The sequence below is a fragment of the Gavia stellata genome, chromosome 17, assembly GCF_030936135.1.
Source record: "Gavia stellata isolate bGavSte3 chromosome 17, bGavSte3.hap2, whole genome shotgun sequence".
Taxonomy (NCBI): domain Eukaryota; kingdom Metazoa; phylum Chordata; class Aves; order Gaviiformes; family Gaviidae; genus Gavia; species Gavia stellata.
Window position 1 is genome coordinate 18,680,248 of NC_082610.1, and position 23,816 is coordinate 18,704,063.

The window sequence follows — 23,816 nt, forward strand, 5'->3', positions numbered from 1 at the left end:
GTGATGACTATTGAAGTGTTAATTGTTTATCTGTTCAATATTTTGTTTTACAATGTCTTTACAGTGGCTTTAGTGAGTGCTTTTCTATTTACTCAACTTACAGTGTTAGTTTCTTTTTCAACTTGTAAGTTTGCCTGTATGACTTCTTTTAGTAAGGTCTGGGACCCTGATGAACTTTACTATAGGGTTGAAGGGTGATTTTTGAGGCCAGTATGTGAGACATTTAAGGTGTAAGGGGAAATGAAGACTATTTCTCTTCTGCCTTTGACCTCTGTGCTCTTGTGGGGGTGTGCTTTTGTACCCTGTACATAGCAGGGGAAGTGCTTTGGAAAGTGCAGGTTTTGGAAGGTGCTTTTTTTATATCTGTGGATGAGAAGTATAACTGTGCTGCTCAGCTGGTCAGTCAGCCTTTTCAGAAACAGTAAAGCATGCCGGATTTAATTCGCTCGGCCTTGCTGTCTGACACTGACTTTTATTTTGAGGGGTCATAATGATCACTCAAATGAAGTAAGTTACAGAATCGAATATACTGTAGTCATGTTAGGGGGGAAAACCCCCCCACAGGCGCAGATGGCTTCTGGGTTTTTTTTATCAGAGAAAAGAACACCTTCTGAAAATCAACTGGATTTTCCTGTCATTGTGCTCTACTGCAGGTGTGGATATCCTGTGTTAAACCAGGCAAACTAGAACAGTACTGGTTCCCAGCAACCCAAGGGGGGGGTGTTTGCCTCTGATAACTGCAGCACATTTAACATCATGTATTCGAAGATAATTGAGGACTCCTCTATTTTCAGTGCAGAAGAAGATGGATTAGGTCATTCTCTGTTAAGGATGTAATGTTGACATTGCCAATTAGCTAGAAACAAAAGATTTTATGAGGAGATACTGACCTTGTGGTTTAGGTTACTGTGAAAAAAAACAACCAACCAACCAAAACACCAAACCCACCAGAAAACTCTTTAAAAGCATAGACCAAAGACAAGGTTGGCCGTCACACTATAAAAGCTGGTCCATTATGTAACATTAGGATGAAAAGCAGCAGGGAGAAGCTGAATTTCCAGAGTCCAGCTGTTTCCCTGTGTGCAATGCTGTCGATAACGCAGGAAATAATTAATATAAATGTGCATTCAAAAGAATGCTTACATTTTCCAAGTGCATAAAAAGGCTGGACATCTAAATTTTTTCATGTTCATTGCAGGCCACTTATGTTTACCTTTTTGTGTGTCTGTTGATGTCTTTCTCAACAGTTTTACCAGGAGAACCAAAACATAGATTTCCTTTTCTTTAAGAGGCCCATGCAGGCATTGGCCCTTCCCCACAGGCCGTATCAGGTGGAAAAACTAAGTTCGCTATCAGTTCTTCTTCAGCTGGCTTTAAGGTTTTAGTTACTTTATCTATGTAGGTGTGAAAGTTCAAAACGTGGACTAGTCTGCCTGTTCAACTGCATGTGTAATAATTCTTCCCTAGCATTGGGCGAGGACAATGTTCCAGAATATGTCAGTCTTTTCAGGCTTCATAAAAAAGATCTCAAAGGTCAGATAGAGTGAGCGTGCTAATGAAGGAGAAAAATGTTTTTCTTCTGTACATTCATAGCTCAGTAGTAAATTCAGAAATACTTTCCATTACTTTTATTATAATTTCTATTTATTGCATCAATATTACTTTCCAAGGAAGTAACTGAAACTACCGTTCAGTATTTTCTGTAGATAGTTTTCTTTAGGAAGCTTGATCCGATGGGCTATTTTAAATGGTAGTGGTCAAATTTTGTCACAGTATTACAAACAAGGGTTTGGGTTTTTTAACGGCTTAACCTTCTTTGCTGGAATGGTGTTTGGTTCACATCTTCCTCCTTTTTTTTATAGTTGAGAGCTGCAGACACTGTGAGCATAACTGCACTTTGCATGAAATCTCAGGCAAGGAGTATCAGTCCGGATACTGGCAACAGAATTATTTGATGTCTTCGGTTACTAAATATATGAGACTGATGTAACACATAAAAGACTTGTCAGTGAGGCTCATGTAATCTGTCATTGCAGTCTATGCTTCTAACCTGACTTCCTTTTAAACATACAGAAGAGGCCTACGTGAGTGAATTAAAGGTCATGGTATGTGTATTGCTGTCAGAGTGCATCATTATGGCAAATTGATGCGTTTTGTTGTGTGCCCTCAGTCTCTATGGGCTGTAATTTCTATGAAAGGTGGAGATGAATAAGCTTGTTTTGTTTTATTATCGTAAGGTGAAATGGGCACGCATTTCTTGTGGTTCCGAGCTTTCTGCCCGGTTCTCATACTCTGGATGAATTACCTACCCAGAACACTCTTCTTATAATCGTACTACTTGCATGTAGTTCTCTGTGTACCCTGGCAGCCTGAGTCCAGCCTTATTTTTATCAAGTTTTGCTGTTTAACTATTCGTAATGGAAAGGATGTGCTGAAAAGTGGACTTAGAATATGCTTATGTTGACAGACAGGTCTCTCCTGTGGTTCCTTGGAGGGATCTTTGGAATTTAATGAATTTTTATTCTGTCAGATGATAAATCTAATTGAAGTTGTGGATTAAAAAAAATTATATGTCAGTTCCTGCTAGCCCTTTCATGCGATGGACGGTTTCCTTACGCTTGCAGACTAAGTGGTTCAGCAGGCATAATATCTCCCAGCCAAAGAAACTAAGCATATGGCAGCTGAAGTAAAAGAGTGATAAAGCATGGTGAGGCTGCCAAGCAGAAAGATACTGCTATAGTGACAAAGCATGTGGCAGCACTCGGGGCTTTCAGAGACATAATCTAGCTGCGACGCTTTTGATTTCTAAGGAAGAAATTGCTAGAAACACGATGCAGTTTTATCTGAACAAGACTGACTTGGACTAGGCCAGGTGTGGTGTTGCTTCTCCTGTTGATGGAACAATTTGGCTGCATCTGTTTTTTAAAGTGCTATATATAGCCTTTCCTTAAAAAAAAAAAAAATTTACAAAAGGTGCTGCTTTTCTTGGCTTCAGTGTGTTCCTTCAGTTCTGTGGTAATGAGGTGTACCTTTCTGTAAGTGAAATGAGGTCTATTCTTGAATGCAGTGATTAGTGCTGCAAGTAAACTAATCCAAACCACCTCATCTGATGCTTACACAGAAGCATAGCTGAAGCAAGGTGGGGGGCAAAAGGAGATTATCCAGTAAAAAATGATAGTTCAAGATGAGCAGCATTTTTGACAGGTTCATGTGGGGGTCAGAGTGAGAACAGTGGCTTTGAAACTTTTCTGTATGAGATGTCATTTTTAGACTGAAGCTTTGATTTCATGAAGAGGAATTATCAAAGCTTAATTTAAACAAGGGATTTTCACGTGTCAGTGATGACAGATACTTTTCCTTTGGCATGCCATTTTTTTTAACATCTTCACTTCATCGTTGCTAATACGGAAATGGGCTTTTGGTGTCCTGTCCGTGCATGGTGGTAGTGTTATCCATGATTTTGGTCCTGCTCCATGAGGTATAAAAATTAAGACATGCTTCTACATTTTGGAATAATGTAGTGAGTGAGTGTTTGACTGAGATTTTTATTTTTAATGAAGACTTGATAGTTTCATCTTAAAGACCACAGTGTGGAAAGGTGAGGTAAATTCGTTCAGGTTATGTACTGGAGTATATTTAATCTATTCTGTTGGTTTTAAAGTCTATTAACAAATTCAATGTTGTGTTGTTCTACTGTATCTGGGCTCTTTTTTGGGTAACAGCCAGCAACAGTGAAAAGTATAGAGGACTTCATAGAGGCTGCGAACTTTTTTTTTTGCAGTAAAAGGCTGCCTTTTTTTTATTTTATTAAAAGGGGCAACCAGGATCTGCTTTGAGCAACCTAGGATGTGTTCAATTATTTTCTTTAAAAAAGAAAGTCTATCCTTCCCACAGAAGCATTGTGTGAAGTGAGAAGTCATTCAGAGTTGGAGCTAGTATAGCTTAGAGAACAGGAAGAATAAAATATTCAGTGTTATTTAAAACAAGCACTTTTAATGGTGGAGTTTAACATGTGCTCTAAGAAATAAATTCGAAGGGTACCTTGCAGCAATGGATCAGGCCCTCTTCTTGCTGATTGAGTAATCGCTCTTTATTTTTTTCCTGATACGATCATGGCTGAAAAGTGAACCTGAGGCTGGACTCTGGATTCCTGCGAGTGACATGAGGGCTGCTGCCTTTTCGGGGAAGGGGACCTGAGGGCCACCCCCACCAGGCATGCGGGCAGCAGGCTCCCTTTGCAGCCAGGGATGCCAGTGCTCCTGTGGAGGTTGGTGCACAGGGTGAGGTTGGGGTGTTCTGGATGATTTTGGGGGAATGGAGTCAGCCTCCAGCTATGCAAACGTGCTGAAGTGCATGCAGTGTCCTCACAGCGACTTTGAAAATCTTCTGGTGGCTGCTGCCAGCTGGGGATTCGGGGCTGAGATACAGGCTCTCCCAGCTCCTGGGCATCAGCAAACTGGCGTGTTTCTGAAGCCATGTACTTTCCTCTATTTTGAATGGCATGCTGACATCTTTTCTACAGGTTTAGAGACCCTGCGTTCAACCAGTTCAAACTTCATGCTCCTTAATGTTCCAAGCCAATGTATTGTTCAGCCAAATTATATTTACGTTGCTAGAAGTACGCTGCTTTCAGATTTTGTACAGTATTTCAATCCTTAAGTTATTCCGAGTTTCAGGTTGTTATGAATTTCTAAATGTCAAAGGGGAGCAACTGATTGAAAAAAGAAACATTGCAAGGTTTATATTGGAGAAGGTAATGGGATTACTGTTAATAATCAATGCCTAATTATGGCATATTTATTAATTCAAAGTACTGAATCAATATGAGTCTGTTCTTTAAGTATCTTAGGTTTACTACACAAGAACATCTCGTGACACTGTCATATGACTGGTGTACTGCAGATGACAAAGAATAATTTTACATTCATTTTTCTGGCATTAGTTTTGAACACCACAGTTTCTGTTCTTTTTTATTTGTTTATCTGCTCTTATGTTGCTAAAAACATGAGCTGTGTCTGCAGTGCTTTCGTGCAGCAACTCTTTGATTTCTGGAGTCTGTATGTGCTGGCATGGTATTATAGTATGTAAACTTAGAAACCTGTCTGATGCCTTTGTAGCCCTGATGGGGTAGAAGAAGCAGGAAAAAACATGATAAAGCAGAACCCTGAATATTGTGAAGGCTTACAGAGAAGAAGGAAAAACGAGGTACATGAATGAAGCGGAAAAGTAGAATGGTATAAAAGTTGCTACAATTTTCATGTGCAGGGTCCTCTTTCAGTAGAGGGCAGTGCTGGTTCAAGTTTCTTTTAAAGTCCACTAGATGCACAGTCATAGGCAGCATACGGTTGTGCTACGCTGTTCTCGGTACGAGCTTTTAGGAATGGTTGAATGCGGACATTGAGTTCAGTTTGTAATAGATGGCTGGAGGAGGATTGTGAATAGCTTTCAGAATACCTGTGTAAAATGATGGTCAATCTAGTATCACAAGATGAAGTTCTGTTAGTCATTTATCTATTCTTAATGGCAGGGTTGCTACATGCTTTGGTTGTCTGCCCCTTGGCCCGATAAATCTGTCTGTGATTCCCTCTTTCCCTCCTTACGAATAGAAGTAGTCCAGTGCACAGGAGCCAGCAAATGAGTGAAAGCAAGACCTGCTCTGGACTGCTGTGGATGCTATCTGCTGGTTCAACGCAGGATGCCCATTCTATTGCCACAGAATAAAAACCAGCTTTTCATTTTATTGGTAATCCCCCACTGCTTGTTTTTCTACTGGGGTAGAATGCATTTAAGAGGCTATCTTACTGTATGACTGATGACCAAGTGTAAATGTCAAACACGTTATTAATGGTGAGCTCTGTTTGAAGTCCTTTTCCCCCTGGAGCCTACTTGTATATTATAGGCATCTTCCACAAGATGGAGCTTTAAGGCTCTGCAGCTGGGAATTTTTCCCTCTTGACTACTAAGCAGAAAGATGAATGGAGTTTATGAAATGTCTTAAAACAGGTATAAAACGACCATTTCAATGGTTTTCAAGAAAGTGGGTGGGTTTTAGAAAAAACCAACAGACTCAACAGATACTTTGGACTCTTTAATATGTCTGAGTCACTGGAGTTAATGTTGTAAAAGAAGAAAGGAAGGATTGGAAAAAATAGTTCTCATTACTTATTTATTCTTTTGGAATTACTCTTTGGTTCCAAACTGACTTGAAAGGTGGGCAGAACTAGATAGAGAAAGGCATTATCAAAATGCTTGCTAGATCTTCATTTATTGGGAGGAGTTTTTTTTTTAAACAGTCCTACCCTAAAAGAAGAGGAGGAAACTTCAGATAACAGCTATTCTGATAGATAAAAGAAAGGCAGAAAGCATTTTCCTTGCTTTTGCGCCGCTGTCTTTTCAAGAATGAGCTATGTATATACCCTTTCTCTAGGAGAGAAGCTTTTTCTGTTTTTCACTCTGCCTGCCAGAAATTGCATCTTGCCGAATTCTGGAGAAGTGCTACCGATGTTTCAGGCCGTGTTTCAGTAATCAGTTATCTCGGGCTTCCCATGTTTCTTTGAGTATCCGAACTGTGTTTTACTCTATTGCCATCTTGTTGGAAATCCCCTGCTGTTAATTTTGTTGGAATGGAATTCATCATCTGCTCACTGTGCTGCTGCTGGTAAGACAATTTTATACATAACTAGCACAGACCTGTGTGGACATGAGCTGGTACTGTGCAGACAAAAAACTGGGAAAGAGCTTAGCTGGAGAGGGGGAAGAAGGACCAGATGAGGGGTAGCAGCAGGGAGGGAGAAACCAAAGTCTTGAGTGTCTTTCCTGTCGAGTTTTTCCACCTCAAGCAAGCCTCTTCTGATGATAACAAATGTTAGTAATGTATGTTTGCCATGTCTCTTTGTATGAAACAAAACTTGAGGACAGAAGCAGTTTACTGAGGACTCTACAAGTACTCTTTCCCTCTTACCTTTCTTCAGTTAACTCCTATGTTCCTCTCAATATGTTTAGACCAAGGGACTTTATTAGTACTTTCTGTAGGCTCTATGTTGTCACTTCGTGCTTGACTTGAGGAGTTGCAGTTGAAGGTTGTGAAACATTTTCTCAAAGTAAATTATTTGTGTTATTTCTTTTGTGCTTTGCAGGTGGTGTGCTAGGAAGGAAGAGATAAGAAATTGGTTATGATTTTGTACTTTGTGGTTGCGGAGTCTCCCTAGGTTAACAAGTAGGGCCTTAAGAACTTGGAACAGAAACTGTGTATCAGAAATCCACTTTCTCTCTTTCTAATGTTGCTACCCCCCTATCTGATGGTCCTCTCTAGTTTTAGGCACAGAAAATAGCATGTGGCAAATGCAATAGAAAGCAGGCGTTCTTTAGGCCTAATTACAGTGAGTTAAGAGTTTCTCTGCACAGACCGACTGCGAATGATTTCTAGGCTTCACGTAGGCCAGCGGCTGACCCAGGCTGTAATGCTTCTGCGTTTTACTGGATCTGCTGCAGGTCCAAGTTAAGAACTCTTCTTTAAACCTCAGTTTCCCTCAGATGCTATCACAGTCTTGACGGGTTAAGAACTGTCTAAATTTGTTTTTCTTTTGGTTCCACCTCTTATTTTTTTTTTTCAGGTATTCTTGTTGTGCAATATGTTTAAGTATCAGATCGTTACTAGCTGAGTAGATGTATCTGTTGGTATGGAAGATGCGGTAGGCCAATTGGACAGTTTTATAAAGAGCCCTTCCCTGTAATACAACGTTAGGCTAGATTTCTGAACCACAGCCTCGGAATAGATACTGACTTGCAAAAAAATAAAGTAATATGAGTAGGGTGTTGGAGTGAGCTTGAAATCATGGGGGTTTTTTGCCCAGATCTTATGGGAGATGTGGTTGTGTATGGGCAAGAATTCTTGCCCTTCCCTCCCACTGCTTCTGCCAGCGTGGAGGTCCAGTTTCCAAGGGCTCTCAAAGTACTCCACCCCTTCTGTTTCCTAGCACTAGCAGAAAATACCTTTCTTTTCTGAAAGCAATAGCAGTATTAATTACTTAGAAATACTGTAGATGCAAGCTTTTGCGTAATCCTTAAGTTTTATAACAGTGAGTGGTTCTATAGTAGTCCGTTCCAAACACCAATGACTGTCTATAGAGTTGGATAAAGAATTACTCATTTCCCACACAGCTTTACAGAAACAGTGATTTTGACAGGGAGTTTCAGGGTGAGTGGAGATAATAAAGCTAAGGATACTGAGGGTATATTTACTAGGGGTAAATATTTATTTTTTATATTACACAGGCCAATGCCCTATTGACAAAAACGCCCTCAGCAGACAGATCAGAGGCATTCCTCTGTTGGTAACAGAATACGGTTGTCTCGGAGCAAAGATTTTCTTAGCACTTATTAGCCAAAAGATCATAGTTGCTTTATTTAAACAAACTTTGGTACGAAGATATCAAAATAGCAACCTAAAGCAGATGCTTCCAGCAAACACATATGGAAAGAGGCTGAGAGTAGCCTAACCACCATTAGAGAACGGAATAGGCAGTTGGCGACTATTTAGCTGGATTCCCTTATGGTCCCTTTTCTCTGCAAGCCCTATTTTCAGAATAGAATGTGAAAGAAATGCAGCGTAGCCATTTATTTAGCTTCAAATAAGTGTGAAAAATCCCTGTGCAGCTTACAAAGGGAGAAGGGTGACAGAAGGAGTTTTTAGGACGATGGTGGAAAATGTCACGATTTGGGAAGATAGATGCTGTCCATAATAAAGCTGCCTGTGGCTTCAGCATCTGCTTTTTCCAAGTTTACTAATCTACAGGATTACTGTCCCACTGTCTGTGTGATTATCTTGCATTATTTTTTTCATGGTAGACCTAGATGCTCATAAAACCGAGATACTTGCAGTATAAACTTTACCTTTTTGTTCCTGCTCTTGGTGTGCTCTTGTCCTGGGCTGTGATACAGTTACTATTTGAGTTGTTCGTGCTGAATTCCAAGATAACTCTGTGCTGTGATGCAAGGAGAATGGTCATTATACATTAAGTGCTAGACTGATCTTAGCTTTAAAACCAGAATTGAAAATGGGTGTGTGGAAGTAATGCTTAAGTTCCATGCAGCAATCTCTTGTATTTCCCACTACTGTGCCAAAAATAGTGCAAAATTATTTGTCTATTCACTCACTTCTAAGTCTATTACTGCTTAGCTGTAACTGATGGAGCAAGCATGCGCACTTCCCATCCTACTTTAAAAGCAACAATATGTAGTAGTTAACAGATAAAGCAGTCATCATCTCCATTAATCATAATACGTGCTCTTTTGTATTTGTTCTTTTGCTCTGTTAGCATATCCTGACAGATGATTAAGTGTCTTTTCAGGTATTATTGCAGTCATTGTCTTTTCCCCTCCGCTTTCCCTCAGTCACTTTGCTCCCTTGGCCTTCTTTGTGTACTTAAATTCTGTATGTTTTTCTCGGTTTTCTTCGAAGCATGACTAATTGCATGAGTTTCAAAAGGATTATTGTATCTTTTTTTTTTTCATTCCACACTCTCATACTCCTTAGAAAGTTTTTTGACACCTGCTGGCTTCCAGGGAAAGGTCAGTACGAAACCTCAGTGCCAAGGGTATGATCGGATGGCATGGCTTCAGATCAGAGGCCAAACGTCTTACACCAGACTTTCTGGATTTCGATTTCCTTTCTGTGAACCACCCTCACAAAGTCTCTGGCTTTCGTCTAAGTGTCTGGTTAGTAACCATTGACTTAGAGTCCATCTTTCGGGTAAGGGGATGGGTGTCCTGGGTCATAATGGGGTGGTTTACTGTGTCTCCTTATGTTGCATTGACTCTATAGCTGATGGACTTGATTTTCTATGATTTTAGTACCTGGCTCACTCCACCTATGTTTTATTAGCTATAGCTCATATTAGCTAAGGTTTATAGGTAGTCTAGAACTGATTGCAATTTTAAATAATATAATTTCTGGATCAGATTTTCAGTTGATGGAATTAGGTGATGTTCTGGTAGTAGCCAGCCATTGGTTGTGGATGTATAAATTGAATTAAAATAATTTTTGATGAAGCTACACCTTTCTTAATCTGTTGAGAAACTAAAGAAGGGAGGAGATAAAACAGGAACTTAAAACCAGTTCATCAGCTACAGCTATTACACAGTAAATGACTGTAAATCACATAGTGGATATTTCATAAGAGCAGATAAATCGCAATTAGACGATCCCAAATGTTTCTGGGAGGAGTTATGGATATCATCATGCAGTTAGTATATTACCCTAACGAGAAAATAGATCACACCCTTTAAATGAAAGGAGTTATCTGAAAAGGGTTTGAACTATTTGAAATTAGTTACGAATCTTTTATGCACCTCTCTGAAAAAGATTGGTTTCTGAGAATACAAATGTTAAGGAAAATACACATATAGTATACACGATAAAAATCTGGCCAGGGTATCAAATATAGCTTATTTATACCATTTGGTTTTCAAGCTATCCCATAAAGGAGTGGTGAATTTTCTTCAAGATATTTCTTGTATGATTTTTGGTCAAAATGAGATGGAAGATATCCTCTCACAGGCAGTGTTAGGACAAATGTAAATGAGAAAAGGGTCAGAAGAAGTCGTCGATTAACTTTTTAAAATCAATGGTAAACCTAAAGAACAAGAACTTGACTGAAAAAACACTATTGCAAGTGTGCTAGTGGTAATGCAGTGTACAATGTTGCCTCTAGATTGTGTTGCTTTTCGCACTAAGGAGGATGCTTTTTTTTATTAACCTTCAAAGGACAAGGCTATGTTTTGCTTAATTTTCCCATCACTTCACTGTTCTGATAATTTGCTTTGAGGTGCTGGATTTTTAAAGTTCTGCCTGAAATTGGGAAGTTTTCTGTGCTGCTGCAGCTTCTCTGTAGCTTCTCCTTTCCTACCCCAGTGGGTTTTACTGCAGTTCTGCAATTTGTTCTCTCTCTTGCAGTTCATTTCCTGAATTAATCTTTCTAGCCAAGAGCTACATTAGAGTCTTTCTGATAGCTCGAGTCTTTAAATGGGGAACTGGCCTTGCTTATTGCATTTGATTTCGGAATAGTTTATGCCTAAATATATTCTACTCTTAAGCATCCAGCTTTATTTCAGATTTAAACTCTCTTGGGTCTTGGTAGTATTGTTTTATTTATATATCTAATAAATCAAGTAATGTCATAGCCTTTGATATGAATAGTTAAAGGAATCCTGAATAAATCTTACTAAAACTTACGAAACCGTTGTTCACTGAAGCTTCACTTGGAAACAAAAATTTTTTTTTGCATTTTTCTACTTATTTTGGCAAAACTTTGACTTTCTCAAACAAGAGACATAGAAGTCATTCTCCGAAGCTTGTATGTGAATATATAGTGTTGGTGATAACACTGCGTTGGCCTTTAAGAAGGCCTAGTTATCCGGGAGAGTCATAGTTTGAAAGTAGTTCATTGTAGGGTGATGGTCCTACTTGAATTTGAGTACGTAAACCTCTGTGTTTCCGTCACGTTTCAGAAATCTCTTGCAGATGACAGGGATCAACAGGACTGAAACCTATCACCTACCTTTTTGTTCTGCATCTGCTTGTCAAAATAGCATCTGCTTTGTACGTAGTAAAAACTGAGGCTCTGGTTGTCCATTATAGCATTGTTTAAGACCCCTTTCCTTTGCCCTTTTATTGGCTTTCTGCAGCTTTGTAGGGAGTAGATTGTATAAAGCATGCCCCTGGAAAGCAGAGGCTGTTAAAAGGTTTAAGACAAATTTGTTTGAAGACAAAGAGGGCATTGAGGAAAACTGTGGAGAGGGATTGAAGGGCTTTTGCAGTGCAACAGAGCCTTGTCTGTGCAAGACTCAGCCTGCCTCTAAGTTCCAGCAGGCCGCTGAGAAGCAGGCCAAGAAAAGACTCTCCAAGACCCTGTTCCCTTCATCTGAAGTCTGCCATCTGGACAGAGGATGGCTAGAGGGTTCCTGGAACGTATAGAAAGGAATCTTGAGGGCTGAAAATAAATGCCAGTGGAGACAGGAAGTGTCTGAGACGTTGCGGGGGGGGGAGCTGCTTAGCACCCCTGCTCTGTGGGTCACAGTACTGCTGGGGATGAGAGGCAGATAAGGAGAGCCTCTGTGCTGCGCTCGGCGGTGTACAGCCTCTCCTCCGAGGCCTAAGCCCCCCTCCATTTACTGCTTTATACGTGTGAGGGCATTTTACTCGTTTGTTCATCCGAGTGATTTGGATCTTTTCCCCTTGTAGGAAGGGGTACTTAAATGTGTAGCTCTTGGTATCCTAGGGATTTTGAAATAGAAAAGGTTTATAGAAAGAATGGTGCCAACTGCTCTTAGGTTTTATCTTGATGCTGCCATGTTTGAGTCGTCATGAAGCTGTGTGTTACTGCAGCATGGTGTTTGGTGGGGTCTGTTGCACTCAGGTCAGATGATGTTATGAGTGGACTATGCTGCCCTCAATGATTTTTCTCATGTAATAAAGCCAATGAGCTGGGATATTTTATTCTTTTAGTGCGCTTTAGTAAGTATCATAATACTGGAGAACTATATTCTTCCTTTCCCGGTTATGAGGGTGGCACAGGCTTTGTACTCTTCTCAGAATGGAAATGTCAGCTAATCCCACCACCCATCTTTTCTTCTTATAAGAGCCTCCAATACCTGCAGAGAAACCTTACAGTGAAAATAATTTGCATCACCTGTTGTGCATTTTAAGGATAACCAGGCAGATAATGGTGAATGTTTTTGCTTTCTGTGCTGTCCTGTAAGTAGTAAGTTGAAACGGGGTAAGTTTTCATTTCTTAAGGTATTTCAAAGAATGTGGGCATGAAGCAGCTCCTTCCTATTAGTGAGCTTTTCAACACACACAGTGAATGACTCTTCACAAGACTTCAGGGCTATTATAATCTAATGAATGCTCTTAGAAGGCGAAGACGTTAATTCTAGAGGAAGTTAGACTTTATGCATAAACTGAGCTATTTTCCTTCACTTAATGCTTCTGAAAAATGAAAAGGAAAAATGAGAGTATCTTCAAACATTTACTGTATATCCCATGTGAAGGTGGGTGGTGGTACATTTCCTATTACTGACCTTGGAAGTGGAGTATGCGTTGAGTGGCAGCACTCACTGGCCTACTAGAACTGAGCGGTAGCAGAAGGTCTTTTCTTGGGTATGAGAGGAGATTTCCAAAGCATTTGTTTTATCAGGTACATGCACTTCTTGATGAGATCACCGCAGATAGTTTATGGTTTGATTAGAACTTAATGGGGTAATGAGGGCATGATACCTAGGAGTAGAAGGCGCAGGTTTGGAATGAGGATCACGTCAATAAAGTAACGGTAATTTTCAGGTTCCTCACTGTACTTGTTGGGTAAATTAGCCTGTTAGTCTAATGTTTTAATACAGTTCCCTGGTAGGATTATGTAGCTGAAAGACCATATATCTAACCATCAGACATTGTAGTCTAGAAATTCTAATTTACACGTTGATCAATAACTCAGAATTTGAAAACCATATGAATATTATAAACTTCTTGTCATGGAAAAAGTAGATCCTTCCACAGCAACATCTTCACTGCTGGAAGGTTTGTCTTGTTATCGTTTCCCTCTAAATGACTCGATTTATCATCACTTACAGTCTATCGGTAAGGACTGTAATTATTTCAGAGGCTTTGCACGCAGCTACCATTTGCATCTGTAATTAGGGGAAGTGCAGGTTATGTGCACTCAGGTTAAATTGTTTTCCAGCTGCATTATGTATTTCAAACTCCATAGCACAGAGTATAGCTGCATAGTGTTGCAAAGTGAAATACCAATTTACAGGTTTAAATGCATCTTGCTCTTGAGGAAGAAATAAATAGTGGATAACATGATCTCTGTGCCAGCTCACTACATTACACAGGGTTGGTTTTGTAAAAAAATAAAAAAAATCCTTAAATGTTTTAGGATTGAATAGTGGTAAACTGGATTCTTTGGTAAGATTGAGGAATGTGACATGTTCTTTTCTTAAGCTTTTTCATGAATTTCATTAGTCCTTTCATAGAGCAGTAGCTTGCCAGAGAAGGAATTTCAGTAGTTTGTTAGTGTTTAAATGAATTGTCACTGATTCTTTGCTGAAAGATAGTTGTGGTTTTTCCTATTGTGCATATCGGTGGTTGTTGTAAATGCCAGGATTTTAGGTTGCTGTCACTTCTGCAGCAGTAACTTCAGAAATTTTGTAATGTTTCTTGGCTTGTGGTGTATGTAATTGGAGCACACTGCAATATGACAACATGGAGAGGGCAAATCTTTAGATATAAGGAAAGAGCACAGAAGTGACTTAGTATAAGTTTGAGCCAAGCTTGAAAAAAATCCTGTCTTCTCAAGAAGCTTGTTGTGTTCATGGCAGTGTTTTTCACCTTTCTGTCACGAGAAAATAGGCGGAAAAGACCTTTTAAATGGAATCTTTTTGCACTGTCTATAGAGGACAAAACATAGTTTATGATACTTAAGTGTTTCTAATTTGCTTAGTCAAAACTTACTACAGTTGCTTTTCCTCTTTGAGCACTTGCTGTTGCGCTTTCATGGAGTTTGTGAAATCTGTCATAGAGTTTTTGAGGAGCAAAATGATGGGATTTTGTTAAAATATCTGCAGGTGAAAGGTGGCATTTTATATAAAAATGTTCATGTAAAACCACATGCATATGCTTTCCTTGTAGCACGTTATTGCTTTATGCCTGGCCCATAGGATGAACTATCTCTTTTTTGTCATGGATTCTCTGCAACAGCAACAGCAGGTCAGTAATACGTGTAAGGGAAGCAATTTTGTGTGATTGGGCCAAAGTATGTGCACTGGGAGTGGAGGAGAAGATGGCCTTGAAAATAAGCTTGACTCTAATGTGTGTGTGGGGAACACTTTGTAGTGTGTGGACTTGAAATTATCTTGCTCAATAATTTAATCAAAAGTGGTGACCTGTATTAAGAAATGTCCAAGTGTTGCAGTGACGTTCCCTAAATCTGGTCATGACTATAAAATATCAATTGCTCTTTCGGAGACGGGGGAAACTGGAAGAGGCAGAGACATTAAAGGGGTGAGGCAGGGACTCTGGCCCTGGATTTATAATGTTTTGTAGGTGCTTGCATAATCATTCATTTGTCATTTGCAACTTCAGCGGTAGAGATAAGGCATCTCACTTGATGATCCAAATTCTTTGGTATATATTGTTACTTAAGTGTAGTGTATAAGAAAAATGAAATGATGAAATGCTGTTAAAAAAAATGCTGACAACCTGCAACAAAGCTTGATAAGAACTATTATGTCTGGTATAGGACCAAAACTGGCTCGTGCCCTGGTAACGATTCATAGAAAAATGAAGAGCCTCTGTTTTTCACCACTTATGAAGAATAAAGCTTTTCATCACTTCAACTTGAAATGGGTATGTTTTTAAAGGTTAACAGCAAAAGTACAATAATATCCCTTCCTAGCTTTCACTGCTCTGAGCTTCATCTTATTTTATGGCAATGTAGTGAGGTTTTTTTTGTTTCTAAATAAGCAGATGATCCATTATTGTATTAGATGTGGAGAGTCTGGTGGTACATATCAACAGAGTATAATTTTTCATTGAATTAGTTGTCAGAAGGAAAGAATAGAACAGGAATGATTTTCTGAATTATGATCTAGCCCAAGTTTTAAAATAAGTGAGGCTTCAGCTGTTGGTGTGCAAGGTGATTTGTAAATAATGTGTGGGGTTAAAGCACAATGCTCATGTGAAGCACTCAATATGACTGTAAACAGCTGTTCTGGGAATGCAGCAACCAGTTCAGTATCTGTTCTGGTGACTCCCTGGCTCCGAATTTAATCGGAAATGGAGAGCTCTGCTAACCTTTTTAAAGATATTTCTTAAGAAATTTGGAATAGCTGGAAAAAAGAGGTGAGGGTTGCAGGTTGAAGCGAAAGGCACGTCAAAGCTGATAAAGCCATGCACGGTTAAGTTTGCTTTGTATTACTTCTTCGTAGGCCCTTTCAGTTGTCAGATGAGCACCTGAAAAACTGAAGGATGCTGTGCTGGCGCAGGACCTTGAAGCACAGATGTGATGGAGAGTACTATATCTGCTGGAGGGTAGGAAGGCTCAGCAGAGGGATCTGGACAGGCTGGATCGATGGGCCCAGGCCAGTTGTATGAGGTTCAACAAGGCCAAGTGCTGGGTCCTGCACTTGGGTCACAACAACCCCATGCAACGCTACAGGCTTGGGGACGAGTGGCTGGAAAGCTCCCCTGCAGAAAAGGACCTGGAGGTGTTGGTCGACAGCCGGCTGAAGATGAGCCAGCAGTGTGCCCAGGTGGCCAAGAAGGCCAACGCCATCCTGGCCTGTATCAGAAATAGTGTGGCAGCAGGAGCAGGGAGGTGATCGTGCCCCTGTACTCGACACTGGTGAGGCCGCACCTCGAATCCTCTGTTCAGTTTTGGGCCCCTCACTCCAAGAAGGACATTGAGGTGCTGGAGCGTGTCCAGAGAAGGGCGACGAAGCTGGTGAGGGGTCTGGAGCACAAGTGTGATGAGGAGCGGCTGAGGGAGCTGGGGTTGTTCAGTCTGGAGAAGAGGAGGCTGAGGGGAGACCTCATCGCGCTCTACAACTACCTGAAATGGGGTTGTGGTGAGGTGGGTGTTGGTCTCTTCTCCCAAGTGACTAGCGACAGGACAAGAGGAAATGGCCTCAAGTTGCACCAGGGGAAGTTTAGGCTGGATATTAGGAAAGATTTCTTTCCTGAGAGAGTGGTGAGACACTGGAATAAGCTGCCCAGGGAGGTGGTGGAGTCACCATCCCTGGAGGTGTTCAAGGATCGTGTGGACATGGCACTGCGGGACATGGTTTAGTGGGCATGGTGGGGTTGGGTTGATGGTTGGGCTTGATGATCTTACAGGTCTTTTCCAACCGTAGTGATTCTGTGATATAAAGGTTAAATACAATCATAGAGTGAGTATGGGTGCAAATTACAGCCAAGGAGAAAGCTGGATAGGTAGGGGAAGAAATGCCAGCTCTGTTGGAGGCAGAAAGGTTTCCAGTTATTAGAGGTTTCCTTCTTTCATCAGCTGGAGCTGAACCTGGCAGTCCTCTGCCTAGCTTGCCTGCCGAGGCTAGCAGGGCAAATGCCACTGTAAAGATGCTCACCTATCGTGAGCAGTGCCTGCTCCAGTGGCAGGGGGTTGCTGTGGATCCAGAATTGCATACTTTTATATACTTCCAGGATTTGAAGATGCTAGAGTTTAGCGCAATATAGAAATTACTTTGCAATGTGTTTAATAGGAAACAGAGTACAAAATATCTTCTTTTTTTGGAGGGAAGAGAGTCGTATGGTAATTAGCACCAGGGAAAAATGGTTTACAATCCATATGAGCAACAAGGCAGCTTTAAGGCCTGCAGTATTTCAACCGTTGCATTTTGAAACTTGAGTTGCTTGACACTGCGTGCCCAAAATCGCTTTAACATACATGTGTTTGGATATGTACCATGCAGCTAAAATCCAGGGGAAAAAAACCCTTATTTATTATACTGGTGATATCCTTTTAAGTTACTCTGACTATACACTTTTTAAAGTTTGATTATTGAACCTGAAGCAGTTTTAGGACAACCTGTACTGTGTCGTAGTATTTTTTGGTTTTGCTTCTAGACGTGACAGATATAGGTGCTGATTATTATTTATGCTTTTAAATTATGTGTCTGCGAAGATACAGCCAGACATGTTTTGCTAATTGGCCCTTTATGGGTTGTTTTTTTTGAGGTAAATAAATGAGATTTACTCACAGTGTAAGTGAATGTTAATATTTCTTGGTAGATAAGCTTGCTCTATCTCTTTAAACATCTGACAGAAGATGGTGTCACCTGGACAAGGACACAGTGTGAAAATGGCCCATTATGAGCTACTCAGGCTACTGGAGAGTTTAAACTCTCACTCAGCAACACACTGTACTATTTGACCCTAAGCAATTTAATCCATTTTTGTCCCACTTTACTGTCTAAAATTGGAGAATACTCCACATTGCAGAGATGTAAATGGCTTGGCTAATGATGTGATAATTGACCTTTGAAAATTGTATGCTTATTAGTACAGTTTTTGCTTGGGTCCTGTTCACAGCTCTGTAGGCAAGAGCGCTTTTATTACTGTAGCTTAGTAACTTCAAGCAAAATTACATTAACTTGGATTAAAAATCCAAGCTAGATAAATAGATAAGTAAATAATAACAACAACAATAATAAAGCATCAGATAAATAGTCGATATTCCAGAATACCATGTCAGGAGAATCCCCCTTCTCGATTTGCTGTGCAGGCTTTCTTTTGCCCATCTATCAGGAATCTAAAATTAAGTTTAGAGTGGGTTTAATGATTGGCTTTTGAATTAATTCTTCTGAATCATGAATGCAAACTAACAACTCTGTGATTGTGACCCTAAACAGTGTGCTTTATACATCCAAGATTTTGGTTAAATCCCCAGTGTGCAAGTTGAAATTCTATAAAAGGGCATGTGTATAGAAGGAATGGCTCAAACAGGTACACAGCCTCCTCTTGAAAATAAATTCCCAGCCTCTGTGATTGTCAGGCCTGTGTTTCACCCACCACCGTTCATGAAGCTGTACTCTGGTGGAAGTACATGCGTAAATACAACTAGACAGGTTAAAATACGTGACTGTAGGCTTAGTGTTCCTTTTAAATCCTGAAAGAAGTGAAGATGGAATCCATAAAGAAGGGAAGCATAACACAAGTGCAATCTGAAGGAAGCTGTGTAAGTTGGTAGAAGAGACTTGTTGTGGGGAAAGAGTGGGCTATATGAGATATTGTACCCTGAGCGATGCTTGAAGGGAAAAAAAAGTATTTGACCATCGTATGTGCATGTGCGGGTGTATGTGGGGCTAAACTGATGATGGTTAAAATCTTCCAGGAACACTCAAGAGCTTTCCAAATGAAAGGGTGATGCCACCTGACAAACATGATGGTTTTGAGGCAACTCTAACCTGTCATATGGAGTTCTGTGACTTCGTTAATTTGGCAGTCAGTTTTTCAAATTTGAACCAAGTCGCTTCTTGGTTCTTCAGAGTTTTCAGCCAAAAACTGGTTCTCTCATCTAACCTGGGTCTTCACAGTAAGATTAGTCATTCCCCTTAAGTTGTCCTTCTTCTAGATAATGGCATGGTAAAAGGATAAAAATTCTGGTGGTAGCTTAGAAATTCTGCTTTTAACATTGAGTTACTCCATCTTTTGCCAGGAAGAAAATATTTCATTCCCAAAATAGGTTTGGTGTGTTTTGTTCTCCCAGATCACCTGTTGGCTACTGAAGAAGTATATTGCCATATCTCTGAAGGCATTTAAGATCAGCTTTCTAGGCTAAACACTTTTAGGCCATAAGACTGCATATAGGGATGGGATAAATTATGTAAGTGAGGAGTCAGGGATTGCCTTGGATTGTAGGTTTTCCCATTGCATAAGCTAGATGGACTACTTCTGAATAAACCAGAAATGTGCCAGGCAGCAGTTGTGCAAAGTTTGGATGAAATTTAGTGGTGGGTGTACAATTTTTTTAGACTTTATTTTCCCACTTGAGAATGGTAGCGTATAAAGTAAGAATCTAGTAATTGGGCTTTGCCTAAAATTTTGCCTTGGGAGCTCCCCATTCAACAAAAATCTTCAGAGAAAGTATGTGTGTGTGTGCATAGATGAGAGAACAAAGGGCAGTTATTTGGAACTGAAATGCAGCTTCTCTCCTGTAAGAGGTATTTTGAATGGCACAAGGTGTAAGCAGTGAGGTTTGAATTGGGAGCTGAGGACTTCTGAATTATGTTATTTCCAAAGCACTGTAAGAATTTCCAAAAGTGCTATATAAATGTTAATGTTCTGATGTCCTCAAATAGGAGGTCCAGACTCTGACTGGGGTGAAGTATTCTTGCCTTTCTTTGAAGGATAGATGACTAGGGTTATGCCTGGGATTAGTCTACAAGGACTTTTTTTGGTTGAACATTTAGGGTTTTGCAAAAACCTGAATAGCAGCACCTGAAGTCCAGTTTGGCAAGGGCTTTGTTAGGATCGCCTAAAAAGCCAGTCTTCAGATGATTTGCTGCTTTTGCCGTTTTTTCACTCTGCACTTAATTTCAGAGAAGCTGCTTCATTATGTGCATTAATTTAGAAGTACAGAATAATCTGCAGAAATAACACTGTATTTATTTGTTTTGAGATAGTCAAATTCATTGTCTTCTTTCTGAAGGTATATCATATAAAGCCTGTCTGGTATGTGACTTCACAAATGTAGGATGATTTTTATGATCAGAATTTATTCTGAAATGTTCAACTTTCTACTTTCCTCCTCTTTTCATACCAGTCAGCAACTGATAGATCAGTTTGAAGCTTCTGATCATAGTTGTCTTCCTGTAATATATGTGTTTGGCTTTACAGTTTTTTTGCTCATCTTTGGTGTCCCACCCCCCTCACCTCCGCTACTTACCAGCCCCATTTCCCCCACATAATCCCTTTGGTCAACACCAACTATATTCCATGGGTGCAGAAGTGTGTGTCTGTTTAGATTTGTACTGGATACTGAACTGCAGAGAGTTGATGAGTGTCTCCTGTCCCCAGTAAGCGTTTTTGCACAGATCTTTCAGACCCGTCTGAATTAGGAACTGCGAAAGAGCAACTTAGTGGCTGGCAGATTTGTCTTCTCTTGCAGGTGTGAATGTTAAACTTCTTAAGCAAGTAACTTTCTTAAATTCGTAATATTTGGCAATAAGAATCTGCACCTGCAGTCTGAACTTGGGACTTCAGTGAATTTCCTTTACCCTCGTGCGAGAGGAGCATTTTAGAGTCCCATCATTCCATGCAGTGGCAAGGATAGTAATGGAAGAGATGTATGAATCTTTGAGGATGCTGGGGAGGATGTGCAAGGGCAAGCTCATAATCAAGTTTAAAAGGAGATTCAGAGAGTAAGGGCCTGACACTTTTCATTTGTTTCAAATTAAAAATATTTTAATGACCAAGCACATAGTTGTTGTATATCTTACTGTCTGTCGTACTTGCTAACTTAACTATGGCATGAAGTCTGTCTTACAAAATTTACACCCTTATTATCCAATTGTATTTACTGATACCTCTTGTTTTTAATGATTTGTTCTGTATTTGACCAAAATTACAGCCCTTTTTTAATATTTAAAGACTTTTCCTTTCTTCCCTTTGTTAAAGGAAACAAAAGTTTCACTCGTGGAATACCAGCTTTCTGTATTGGAATCTGGGTACTGTTTCATTATTAACAAGACCAATCTAGTTTTAAACCTTTTTTAGTAGAAAAATTGCTTGTAGCTTTTAGCACCTTAATGTGAGACCACTTAGCTAAGTTTAAAAAAAAAAAAAAGGAAAAAGGGAAAGAAGCAAGTTGTGCAGTAGAAAACTTAACTACTTTTTCTTTCTGCTTGTTTTATAGGCTTCAGGGATTCGTACGTGCCTGATTGTGTGTAGTTAATTTTAGCTAAAGTCTCTTTCTCAGAAGCTTCTCTCCTGTTCTCCCTCTGTGGTACTTCCAGACTTCTGGATTGTATCATTAGCTAAATTTTGCAGCAGAAACTTTTATACCGACTGGGACTTCTTGGGTGGGGCGTTTTGGTAAGTCATACAGTTGTTTCCTGTTCTTGGACTGAAGGGGCAGTGCCTGCTCTAAATTACCTGCTTGCTGCTCTTGCCAAGAACATCAATCTTCTCTTACTATTTATTATGTTACTTTATAAGCCTTCCTTTGAGGTGGACAAAGTTTTGGAGGCTGATCTGAATGGGGGTCTGCATGCTCTACAGCCACGTGGCTGGTCTTCATGCCCATCTATCTGCGTGAAGCAGGGCAACTTTCACCTCTTGCTGAAGAATTTATTTTGCCACAGTACTTTGTTAACCCTGTGTAAGGACCTCTCTTTAACACTGAAACTAATTATTAAATTCTCGCTAGCTGCTTTGGTTTTTCAAACCTAGAAATCATTTCAGATAAGTTAAAAATAATGCAATTGAGCACTGTGAAGTCTGATACCAAACTTGCATTACGTGAACTCTTTCGGACAGCCCTTCCAAGGAGCTATCTGTCTGTGTTCATTCGCTCCAAACCTGCCTCCAGGAAACTGCCCAAAGGGGGGGGGGGGGGGGAAGTAGGCAGCGTGCCAAAGGTTTGTGTTTCAGACAGTCTGGCACACGCTGAAAGCTTGGTCTTTCCTGTACTAAGCCATGGGCAGATGTCCATTAAGAATGATTAGGCAAAATTTATATAAAGGCCTTGTAAAATGTTGTGTGGTTTTGGTGTGGTTTGGTTTTTTGGTGTTCCCCCCCCCATCCTCTTACTTGAGAAGTTTTGTGTGGGTGTGTATTTTTTTCTAAATTTATAAACCCTGGCTTTTGCCCTTGTCCGGTAGAGACTGCTCACCCACCCTTTTCCGTTTCCAGGCGGATTGCTTTTCTGTTATTTCAGTTCTGTAACTTTCTCCAACACTGTCCTGTTTTGCTTATTATGAAGTCCTTGCAATAACTCTCTTAGTGCTGCTGTCATCTCTGCCTTAAATCAGGACTGGCTGTTGTATTCATTTAAAAAACATCTTCTCTTAAAAAAACAAATTAAAGACTTCTCATGTGTTACGGCTTTCTGTTTGTATATAGGGAATGTGATACGGCTTTCATTTGTATATTGACCATTGTAGTGTCCCCACACAGGGTTTTTCTTTTCAATACCGAGCCAAAACCCCCCAATGAAATGGGATTTCTTTACAGCTTTGGCAAAGAAATCCCTTTAGCTCTGAAGCTGAGGCAGCACTATCTTCATGTGCAGAATGAATTAGCAGGATTTGGGGAGAAGATTTATTTCCAGCTATGTCCCAGAGTCAATTTACCTCTTCTTCTCCTCCTCTTTTACTTTTTCATTCCCTATCCAGCAACGATTGATACTGACCTGTAAGCTCCTTGTTTCTCTAATATCAGTGTTTAAATTAAGCCTGAATTAGCTAAGTAGTTAAGTAGACGTGAACCTGACTGACCCACTGTTTGGAGCCCTGTTGTGATGTATGAACTAACACAAAGTGCTGTAAGAATACCATCAGACCAGAAAAGTAGACTCAAATTTGTTTCTCGTAAGAATTCAGTGTTTCATTGATGAACTTGGGAATTAACTTGGCCAGCCCTTAAGTGCAAGTTATGATGCAAGACAGTAGAAAACAAGGTTAAGCATTAGGTTAGTGGGTGTTTTCCAGAAGAAAGGGAGTAAATTGTTCTCTTCAATAGTGGGACAAATTCAAATGGGTTTTTCAAAAACATTGGAGGGAATGGGTCAAGGGTATGTGTATAAAATAACACTAAATGCTGTAGGAGTAACTTTAACACTTGTGAAAAAGCCATGGCTCTGCAAAATCGGGTACATATGGGCACACTGTCTCCTCTCTTTCCTGACCAGATGTGGAGAACTGAGGTTGCTAGTGAGTGTTTCTTTTGAGATGTAGAAAGATGTTTCATTCATATGCAAAACTCCCCCTGGATGAATAATTAAGCTCTGAGTGTACTGTAAGTCTTTCCAAGTAGTAGAGGACTACCTATTCTCTTCTGTATCCAGCTTTTTACTTAACATGTACGTTTGCTTATTAAATGGAGATTTTTTTTTTTAATAGTAATTGAAACAGAGATCTTTTAATGCTGTTCTCAAAGGACAGAGTGGCTGGGAGACGGTTGAAAATGGTAAATCATCCATACTAATTTCTGTTATCTAAAGTACTGTACTTTGAGCTAACGTCCAGAATAACTGGGCCAAATGGTCCTGTTGAAATTCCCCTCAGAAGCAGAGCAGTAATTG

General features: G+C 40.0%; 1 protein-coding gene across 2 annotated transcripts in view; it reads left to right on the top strand.

The window, feature by feature from the left end:
- MOB2 (MOB kinase activator 2) overlaps positions 1–23,816 on the top strand; it is a 118,461-nt gene that overhangs the window by 30,067 nt on the left and 64,578 nt on the right. The gene's annotated exons all lie outside the window — the stretch shown is intronic.